The sequence below is a fragment of the Taurulus bubalis genome (genome assembly GCF_910589615.1).
Source record: "Taurulus bubalis genome assembly, chromosome: 15".
Classification (NCBI taxonomy): domain Eukaryota; kingdom Metazoa; phylum Chordata; class Actinopteri; order Perciformes; family Cottidae; genus Taurulus; species Taurulus bubalis.
The window spans coordinates 1,034,392-1,044,284 of record NC_136603.1 but is presented as its reverse complement, the minus strand read 5'-3'; positions in this window follow the sequence as shown (position 1 = coordinate 1,044,284).

Below are 9,893 nucleotides of genomic sequence, written 5' to 3'. Positions count from 1 at the left end.
CGGGACAGAATACTTTCTATCACTAAGGCTGAGCCCTACAGAGGAAACTCATCTCCTTACTCTATCATCATTTAGTCATCACCTCCAGTCTTACAAGCAATGGCACACATCTCTCTCTGACACAGGCTCCTCCCTCCTTCCCTCCTCCCTCCTCTCTCCTCCCTCCTTGCCTCACTACTAGTAAAGGTAGAAGCAGATGTCTGGTAAAGGTAGAAGCAGAGGTCTAGTAAAGGTAGAAGCAGAGGTGTCTAGTAAAGGTAGAAGCAGAGGTCTCTAGTAAAGGTAGAAGCAGAGGTCTCTAGTAAAGGTAGAAGCAGAGGTCTAGTAAAGGTAGAAGCAGAGGTCTCTAGTAAAGGTAGAAGCAGAGGTGTCTAGTAAAGGTAGAAGCAGAGGTCTTTAGTAAAGGTAGAAGCAGATGTCTCTAGTAAAGGTAGAAGCAGAGGTCTCTAGTAAAGGTAGAAGCAGAGGTGTCTAGTAAAGGTAGACGCAGAGGTCTCTAGTAAAGGTAGAAGCAGAGGTGTCTAGTAAAGGTAGAAGCAGAGGTCTCTAGTAAAGGTAGAAGCAGAGGTCTTTAGTAAAGGTAGAAGCAGAGGTCTCTAGTAAAGGTAGAAGCAGAGGTCTCTAGTAAAGGTAGAAGCAGAGGTCTCTAGTAAAGGTAGAAGCAGAGGTCTCTAGTAAAGGTAGAAGCAGAGGTCTCTAGTAAAGGTAGAAGCAGAGGTCTTTAGTAAAGGTAGAAGCAGAGGTCTAGTAAAGGTAGAAGCAGAGGTCTGGTAAAGGTAGAAGCAGAGGTCTCTAGTAAAGGTAGAAGCAGAGGTGTCTAGTAAAGGTAGAAGCAGAGTTGTCTAGTAAAGGTAGAAGCAGAGGTCTCTAGTAAAGGTAGAAGCAGAGGTCTTTAGTAAAGGTAGAAGCAGAGGTCTAGTAAAGGTAGAAGCAGAGGTCTCTAGTAAAGGTAGAAGCAGAGGTCTCTAGTAAAGGTAGAAGCAGAGGTGTCTAGTAAAGGTAGAAGCAGAGGTCTCTAGTAAAGGTAGAAGCAGAGGTCTTTAGTAAAGGTAGAAGCAGAGGTCTCTAGTAAAGGTAGAAGCAGAGGTGTCTAGTAAAGGTAGACGCAGAGGTCTCTAGTAAAGGTAGAAGCAGAGGTGTCTAGTAAAGGTAGAAGCAGAGGCGTCTAGTAAAGGTAGAAGCAGAGGTCTCTAGTAAAGGTAGAAGCAGAGGTCTCTAGTAAAGGTAGAAGCAGAGGTCTCTAGTAAAGGTAGAAGCAGAGGTCTAGTAAAGGTAGAAGCAGAGGTCTCTAGTAAAGGTAGAAGCAGAGGTCTAGTAAAGGTAGAAGCAGAGGTCTCTAGTAAAGGTAGAAGCAGAGGTCTCTAGTAAAGGTAGAAGCAGAGGTCTCTAGTAAAGGTAGAAGCAGAGGTCTCTAGTAAAGGTAGAAGCAGAGGTCTCTAGTAAAGGTAGAAGCAGAGGTCTCTAGTAAAGGTAGAAGCAGAGGTCTTTAGTAAAGGTAGAAGCAGAGGTCTAGTAAAGGTAGAAGCAGAGGTCTCTAGTAAAGGTAGAAGCAGAGGTCTTTAGTAAAGGTAGAAGCAGAGGTCTAGTAAAGGTAGAAGCAGAGGTCTCTAGTAAAGGTAGAAGCAGAGGTCTAGTAAAGGTAGAAGCAGAGGTCTCTAGTAAAGGTAGAAGCAGAGGTCTGGTAAAGGTAGAAGCAGAGGTCTCTAGTAAAGGTAGAAGCAGAGGTGTCTAGTAAAGGTAGAAGCAGAGGTGTCTAGTAAAGGTAGAAGCAGATGTCTCTAGTAAAGGTAGAAGCAGAGGTGTCTAGTAAAGGTAGAAGCAGAGGTCTTTAGTAAAGGTAGAAGCAGAGGTCTCTAGTAAAGGTAGAAGCAGAGGTGTCTAGTAAAGGTAGAAGCAGAGGTCTCTAGTAAAGGTAGAAGCAGAGGTCTCTAGTAAAGGTAGAAGCAGAGGTGTCTAGTAAAGGTAGAAGCAGAGGTCTCTAGTAAAGGTAGAAGCAGAGGTCTTTAGTAAAGGTAGAAGCAGAGGTCTAGTAAAGGTAGAAGCAGAGGTCTCTAGTAAAGGTAGAAGCAGAGGTCTAGTAAAGGTAGAAGCAGAGGTCTCTAGTAAAGGTAGAAGCAGAGGTCTCTAGTAAAGGTAGAAGCAGAGGTGTCTAGTAAAGGTAGAAGCAGAGGTCTCTAGTAAAGGTAGAAGCAGAGGTCTTTAGTAAAGGTAGAAGCAGAGGTCTCTAGTAAAGGTAGAAGCAGAGGTCTCTAGTAAAGGTAGAAGCAGAGGTCTCTAGTAAAGGTAGAAGCAGAGGTCTCTAGTAAAGGTAGAAGCAGAGGTCTTTAGTAAAGGTAGAAGCAGAGGTCTAGTAAAGGTAGAAGCAGAGGTCTCTAGTAAAGGTAGAAGCAGAGGTCTCTAGTAAAGGTAGAAGCAGAGGTCTCTAGTAAAGGTAGAAGCAGAGGTCTCTAGTAAAGGTAGAAGCAGAGGTCTCTAGTAAAGGTAGAAGCAGAGGTCTCTAGTAAAGGTAGAAGCAGAGGTCTTTAGTAAAGGTAGAAGCAGAGGTCTAGTAAAGGTAGAAGCAGAGGTCTGGTAAAGGTAGAAGCAGAGGTCTCTAGTAAAGGTAGAAGCAGAGGTGTCTAGTAAAGGTAGAAGCAGAGGTGTCTAGTAAAGGTAGAAGCAGAGGTCTCTAGTAAAGGTAGAAGCAGAGGTCTTTAGTAAAGGTAGAAGCAGAGGTCTAGTAAAGGTAGAAGCAGAGGTCTCTAGTAAAGGTAGAAGCAGAGGTCTCTAGTAAAGGTAGAAGCAGAGGTGTCTAGTAAAGGTAGAAGCAGAGGTCTCTAGTAAAGGTAGAAGCAGAGGTCTTTAGTAAAGGTAGAAGCAGAGGTCTCTAGTAAAGGTAGAAGCAGAGGTGTCTAGTAAAGGTAGACGCAGAGGTCTCTAGTAAAGGTAGAAGCAGAGGCGTCTAGTAAAGGTAGAAGCAGAGGTCTCTAGTAAAGGTAGAAGCAGAGGTCTCTAGTAAAGGTAGAAGCAGAGGTCTCTAGTAAAGGTAGAAGCAGAGGTCTCTAGTAAAGGTAGAAGCAGAGGTCTAGTAAAGGTAGAAGCAGAGGTCTCTAGTAAAGGTAGAAGCAGAGGTCTAGTAAAGGTAGAAGCAGAGGTCTCTAGTAAAGGTAGAAGCAGAGGTGTCTAGTAAAGGTAGACGCAGAGGTCTCTAGTAAAGGTAGAAGCAGAGGCGTCTAGTAAAGGTTGAAGCAGAGGTCTCTAGTAAAGGTAGAAGCAGAGGTCTCTAGTAAAGGTAGAAGCAGAGGTCTCTAGTAAAGGTAGAAGCAGAGGTCTCTAGTAAAGGTAGAAGCAGAGGTCTAGTAAAGGTAGAAGCAGAGGTCTCTAGTAAAGGTAGAAGCAGAGGTCTAGTAAAGGTAGAAGCAGAGGTCTGGTAAAGGTAGAAGCAGAGGTCTCTAGTAAAGGTAGAAGCAGAGGTGTCTAGTAAAGGTAGAAGCAGAGGTGTCTAGTAAAGGTAGAAGCAGATGTCTCTAGTAAAGGTAGAAGCAGAGGTGTCTAGTAAAGGTAGAAGCAGAGGTCTCTAGTAAAGGTAGAAGCAGAGGTCTTTAGTAAAGGTAGAAGCAGAGGTGTCTAGTAAAGGTAGAAGCAGAGGTCTCTAGTAAAGGTAGAAGCAGAGGTCTCTAGTAAAGGTAGAAGCAGAGGTGTCTAGTAAAGGTAGAAGCAGAGGTCTCTAGTAAAGGTAGAAGCAGAGGTCTTTAGTAAAGGTAGAAGCAGAGGTCTAGTAAAGGTAGAAGCAGAGGTCTCTAGTAAAGGTAGAAGCAGAGGTCTAGTAAAGGTAGAAGCAGAGGTCTCTAGTAAAGGTAGAAGCAGAGGTCTCTAGTAAAGGTAGAAGCAGAGGTGTCTAGTAAAGGTAGAAGCAGAGGTCTCTAGTAAAGGTAGAAGCAGAGGTCTTTAGTAAAGGTAGAAGCAGAGGTCTCTAGTAAAGGTAGAAGCAGAGGTCTCTAGTAAAGGTAGAAGCAGAGGTCTCTAGTAAAGGTAGAAGCAGAGGTCTCTAGTAAAGGTAGAAGCAGAGGTCTCTAGTAAAGGTAGAAGCAGAGGTCTCTAGTAAAGGTAGAAGCAGAGGTCTTTAGTAAAGGTAGAAGCAGAGGTCTAGTAAAGGTAGAAGCAGAGGTCTCTAGTAAAGGTAGAAGCAGAGGTCTCTAGTAAAGGTAGAAGCAGAGGTGTCTAGTAAAGGTAGAAGCAGAGGTCTCTAGTAAAGGTAGAAGCAGAGGTCTCTAGTAAAGGTAGAAGCAGAGGTCTCTAGTAAAGGTAGAAGCAGAGGTCTCTAGTAAAGGTAGAAGCAGAGGTCTCTAGTAAAGGTAGAAGCAGAGGTCTCTAGTAAAGGTAGAAGCAGAGGTCTCTAGTAAAGGTAGAAGCAGAGGTCTCTAGTAAAGGTAGAAGCAGAGGTCTCTAGTAAAGGTAGAAGCAGAGGTCTTTAGTAAAGGTAGAAGCAGAGGTCTTTAGTAAAGGTAGAAGCAGAGGTCTAGTAAAGGTAGAAGCAGAGGTCTCTAGTAAAGGTAGAAGCAGAGGTCTCTAGTAAAGGTAGAAGCAGAGGTCTAGTAAAGGTAGAAGCAGAGGTATAGTAAAGGTAGAAGCAGAGGTCTTTAGTAAAGGTAGAAGCAGAGGTCTTTAGTAAAGGTAGAAGCAGAGGTGTCTAGTAAAGGTCGAAGCAGAGGTGTCTAGTAAAGGTAGAAGCAGAGGTCTAGTAAAGGTAGAAGCAGAGGTCTTTAGTAAAGGTAGAAGCAGAGGTCTAGTAAAGGTAGAAGCAGAGGTCTAGTAAAGGTAGAAGCAGAGGTCTAGTAAAGGTAGAAGCAGAGGTCTAGTAAAGGTAGAAGCAGAGGTCTTTAGTAAAGGTAGAAGCAGAGGTCTAGTAAAGGTAGAAGCAGAGGTCTAGTAAAGGTAGAAGCAGAGGTCTTTAGTAAAGGTAGAAGCAGAGGTCTAGTAAAGGTAGAAGCAGAGGTCTCTAGTAAAGGTAGAAGCAGAGGTCAATGTTAAAGCTGCATCGTTTCTGGAACACTATTCCTATTCAGATGTGTGAGTGTGTGTGGAGCCCCCTGATCTCTGTCTCTGGGTTCACGGTGGGCTGCCAAGTCTGATCCATCTCATCAACACAACAGGTAAGTAGAGCCTGCAGGTAAAAGAAGACATGTTGTTTATCCTGTTTGTTCTGCTGGCGTCTCTCAGGGAGCAATGACGTGTCTATTTTACTTCTGGTCACGTGACATCTATTGTACTTCTGGTCACATGACATCTATTGTTTTTGGGGAGTTGTTCCTGTTCTGATGTGAGAATCAAAGGTCAGAGGAGGTCGTATGTGTACAGACCCTCTGAGGGGACTTTGGGATTTTAATTGTCAATTCCAACTGAATTGTTTTGAGCTTGTTCATCATATTTTAGCGCCTAGTGGTGCTGGATGTAAAACAAGTGGATAGAAGACTAAAATGAAAAAAGGAATAACTGTTACAAGGTCAGATGTGTTCAGGTTGCAGAGAGCAGAAGGTCTAAAAACACTCACACAGGAAACAGAAACATCTACTTCCTGTTCAACAAAAAACACAAAACAATGTCTGAAAAATAAAGAATTAAAAGCAGAAGAAAGAACAACGAGGTTTGAAAGAGAAACAGAGAGAATCTGTCACTGAGTTTCTTCTTCATGCGCTGCAGTAAAATGTTCCACTTGATATGGAACCTGAACATAGACGCTGACTGCATGAGCCGTGACCCGATGTCCTTCTGGCCCGCGGTGCCTGGAATGTGTTTAATCTGCTGAGAAACATCTCCTCTTCTCCTGCAGGCGACCCAGACACACCTGCACTCTACTGCCAACTAGTGGACAGACAGAACGCTCTTGTTTCAGCTGCTCGTTTGAGTCCTTTCCCTTCTGATCTTCCTGTTACACTTTTTCCTGCCGTGGAAAATAGTCTGCTGATCGGTTAATTAAGGGGGAAATGTTCAACCTGAATTTTTGTCCACGAGAAGCTGAAATACAAAACAAACGTACATAAAACTAAAAAGCATTCATGATTTCATCTGACAGCAAGTTATAAGTCACTCTTTTGGACAGGAAAGTAAATGAATCTGCCGTAAACATGAACGCGTTCCGTCATGTATAGAACACTCAGCCTCGTGTGGCTGGAATGAGAATTACAAACAAATAATAAATAAAGACTCCATCCATCAGAGAGATCACTTTCAGAAAAGTATTCAGAAAGATGAACGAGCTGGAACCTTTGTTCTTAAGTCATAAACTATTCAGATCAGACAGGACATGGATTGGCCCTCAAGACTATGATCAGATTAAATACAAAATGATAAAAGATGGATAACTATCACAGTAATTACAGGATAAGATAATATTAGTTTAAAGGGTCGCTCCGCCCAAATAGAACCAAAATAAGACACTGAAAAAACATATCTCTCTGAAGGTTGTTTGATCTTCTGCCTCTGTGTGTGTGTGTGTGTGTGTGTGTGTGTGTGTGTGTGTGTGTGTGTGTGTGTGTGTGTGTGTGGTTTATCTTAACCCGACCAGACTTCATCTTTGTTCAATCACAGAGAACTTTATTGCCGTTTGAAAGGAAGCCAATAAATCTTTTGAACACAGTTTTATTCAATATGTTTTATTCAAAAGAAGCCAAAGCAAAGAAATGCTTTTCGTTCGCTCTGGGTTTTATTAGTTTTATTTCTTTTTTAAATACATTTGCGATACAGCAGCTTTGCTTCATATCAAAACAACAGAATTCAGTTTTAACAAAGAAATCAACCCCAAGCTCGACACGCTGATACAGGTGCATGCTGGGAAATAACATCCTGGTATGGTACCTCATTATTATCATAACATTCGACAATTTAAAGGAAAATTAAGTTTTTATACAACTCAGTATACTGTTAGCTTAGCTACTGTTTGCTTAACTTCTAGCTTAGCTACTAGCTTAGCTTCGTTAGCGTTTTTCTGAAGCGTTACAGAGTCTTTGTCAGGCAGGAAACATGTCTTCAAGCAACACTGCAAAAATTGCAACTTTCCCCCCCAAATAAGTCTCTGGCTCGTAGGTCAGTCCACCTTAAGTGAGCCTGAGTCCACCTTAAGTGAGCCTGGGCCTGACTTCATGGCTAATCCCAGGTATTCCCTAAAGGAGTTCACTACTTGTGTAACACATCTTATTAAAAGAAACATTAAAATACATAATTCCTGGATGCTTAGAGCCGGCTAGCTCGTCACCTGACGTCTTGTTTTACCACTTCAGAAAAGATGGTCAATAAAAACAGAATTTTCCTTTGAATGCATAATAACCCTGCGAAGAAACATACTTGGTAGAACCAAGACAGTGCTGAGGAAAAGTAGCCTGGCGTCACGCATGTTAAAAACACAAAAAGCTCCCATGTATCTAAGCTAACCCTACAGCAGAGCGTTAAGATGGCCGAACCTATGAGGAGGCATGGTCATTAACGTATTCATGCTACGGGGCGAGACTAAAGCTTAAGGAGATGTTGCGTTGACATGCCATATTTTAAAACTACTCACGAAATAGCAAAGAGAGAAACACGTTTACATTATTGCTTGACATTCAGTTACGTCTCCAGGTCACGACGGGTTCTTTTTATTATCATTGGGCTTTAAATCCTGGAGACGGATGTTGTGAAAGTAGAGATGGTAACAAACCTCTCTCTCTCTCTCTCTCTCTCTCTCTCTCTTTTTAGGTAGTAGACTCACTTTAGTGCAACACAGTAATATTTCCATTACTTCTCTTGACTGCATAGTTTCTCTTATTTTAAGAAGCAGCATCCATATTGCTCTGAATATTGTGTTGTTGATTTGCAATATTGCTTCATGAGCTGGTTGACATCTCAGGAGCTGTGGCACAAACCTCCACTTGGACTCAAAGAGGAACTGATTAGAATTTGAGGTCACAGGTTCTAGTTTACTGTGACCTCACAGATCAGGCTTCAAACATTCCATATCATCAATAATATTAACATTAATTACAATGAAATGTTTTTGTCCGTGTTATTAATGTTGAAAGATTGTGTGAACCTGCAGTTCCCTGCGAGGCCGCCAGGTGGTGCTACATGCTAGCTGCTACATGCTAACTGATACATGCTGCTGTCTGCAGGTTCCACGCAGGTGTAAACGGGAGGGAGATGATGTCGACCAACTAGAGCGCAGGAGGCTCTGTTACCGGGTAGAAAGTTCAGGATCAGTTGGTCTCTGCTCCAGTGATCAATAACAAGAATACAGATTAATATGAATATTATGAATATCATCAACCAATAATCAAATAACCATGTTTTTAAGAGGTGGGATGCTGCTGAAGCTGAATTATGGTTCTAATAATAATCAAGTAAAAACTGCCTGAGAAGAGAATACCACGTTTAATTATTACTATTGTTATTATTACTATTGTTATTATTCACATCTGAGTTAACCTGAGTGCTCCAACATACATAAATATACAATAATAAAAAGGTTCTTCTTCTTCTTCTTCTTCTTCTTCTTCTTCTTCTTCTTCTTCTTCTTCTTCTTCTTCTTCTTCTTCTTCTTCTTCTTCACAAGAAAACATTACTTTACTTAAAAGAGGAGAGGAGACAAGGACAGAGGAGACAAGAAAGGGAGAGGACGGGGGAGGAGAGGAGGAGAGTAGACAAAGAGAGAGGAGACAAAGAGAGAGGAGACAAAGCGAGGCGACTAGGAGAGGACAGGAGAGAGGAGACAAGATGAGGAAACAAGGAAAGGAGAAGAGGAAGATACCTTCAGTAGCTGCACTAACGAGTGTCTCTTTTACGCAACGTTTAGACGCCGGAGCGACGCTACGCTGGACAGAGCAACGAGAAGGTGACGAATCAGAATCACCAAAATAAAACCCAATAAATAAAATAAAAACATGCGTGTTCTCGTCTCTTCTTCCTGTTCGTCTGAACAGCTAACGTGTGAACAGCTAACGTCTGAACAGCTAACGTCTGAACAGCTAACGTGTGAACAGCTAACGTGTGAACAGCTAATGTCTGAACAGCTAACGTCTGAACAGCTAACGTCTGAACAGCTAACGTGTGAACAGCTAACGTGTGAACAGCTAACGTGTGAACAGCTAACGTCTGAACAGCTAACGTGTGAACAGCTAATGTCTGAACAGCTAACGTCTGAACAGCTAACGTGTGAACAGCTAACGTGTGAACAGCTAACGTCTGAACAGCTAACGTCTGAACCGCTAACTTTAGCTTCACAGCTAACGTCTGAACCGCTAACTTTAGCTTCACAGCTAACGTCTGCAGACCTGCTGGAGGTCTTTCTTCTTCCCCCTTCTTGAACTTTGATTCCCAACCTTTAGGACATCATTAACAACAACAACAACAACAACAACAATAAAACCCAGAGAGAAATCTACGTTTTGTTCTCTCCAAAAGACAGCAAATCTGAATTTTTGAAAATGTGTAAAAATGTGTGACATGATTCAGAATCTATGAAATAGTGTCACCATGAAAGAGAGATGATACATCCATTGAAAGAAAGAAAATATATATATATATATATATATATATATATATATATACATATATATATATATATATATATATATATATATATATATATATATATATATATATATATATGTATATATATATATATATATATATATATATATATATATATATATATATATATATATATATAGAGAGAGAGAGCAGCTCGAATGAATATTGAGTCTTTCAGGGTCAGAGGTCCAGGACTCGACAGGTGTGTTAATGCAGGTGGAGCATCCAAACCAGAACCATGAGAGGAGGAGGAGGAAGAGGAGGAGGAGGAGTTCCAATTCTCCCAGTAGAGTCCTGTCCTCCATGGCCGTTTGAAACTCGACCTGGTCCGTCCGGCTCTGACGGCTCAGCTT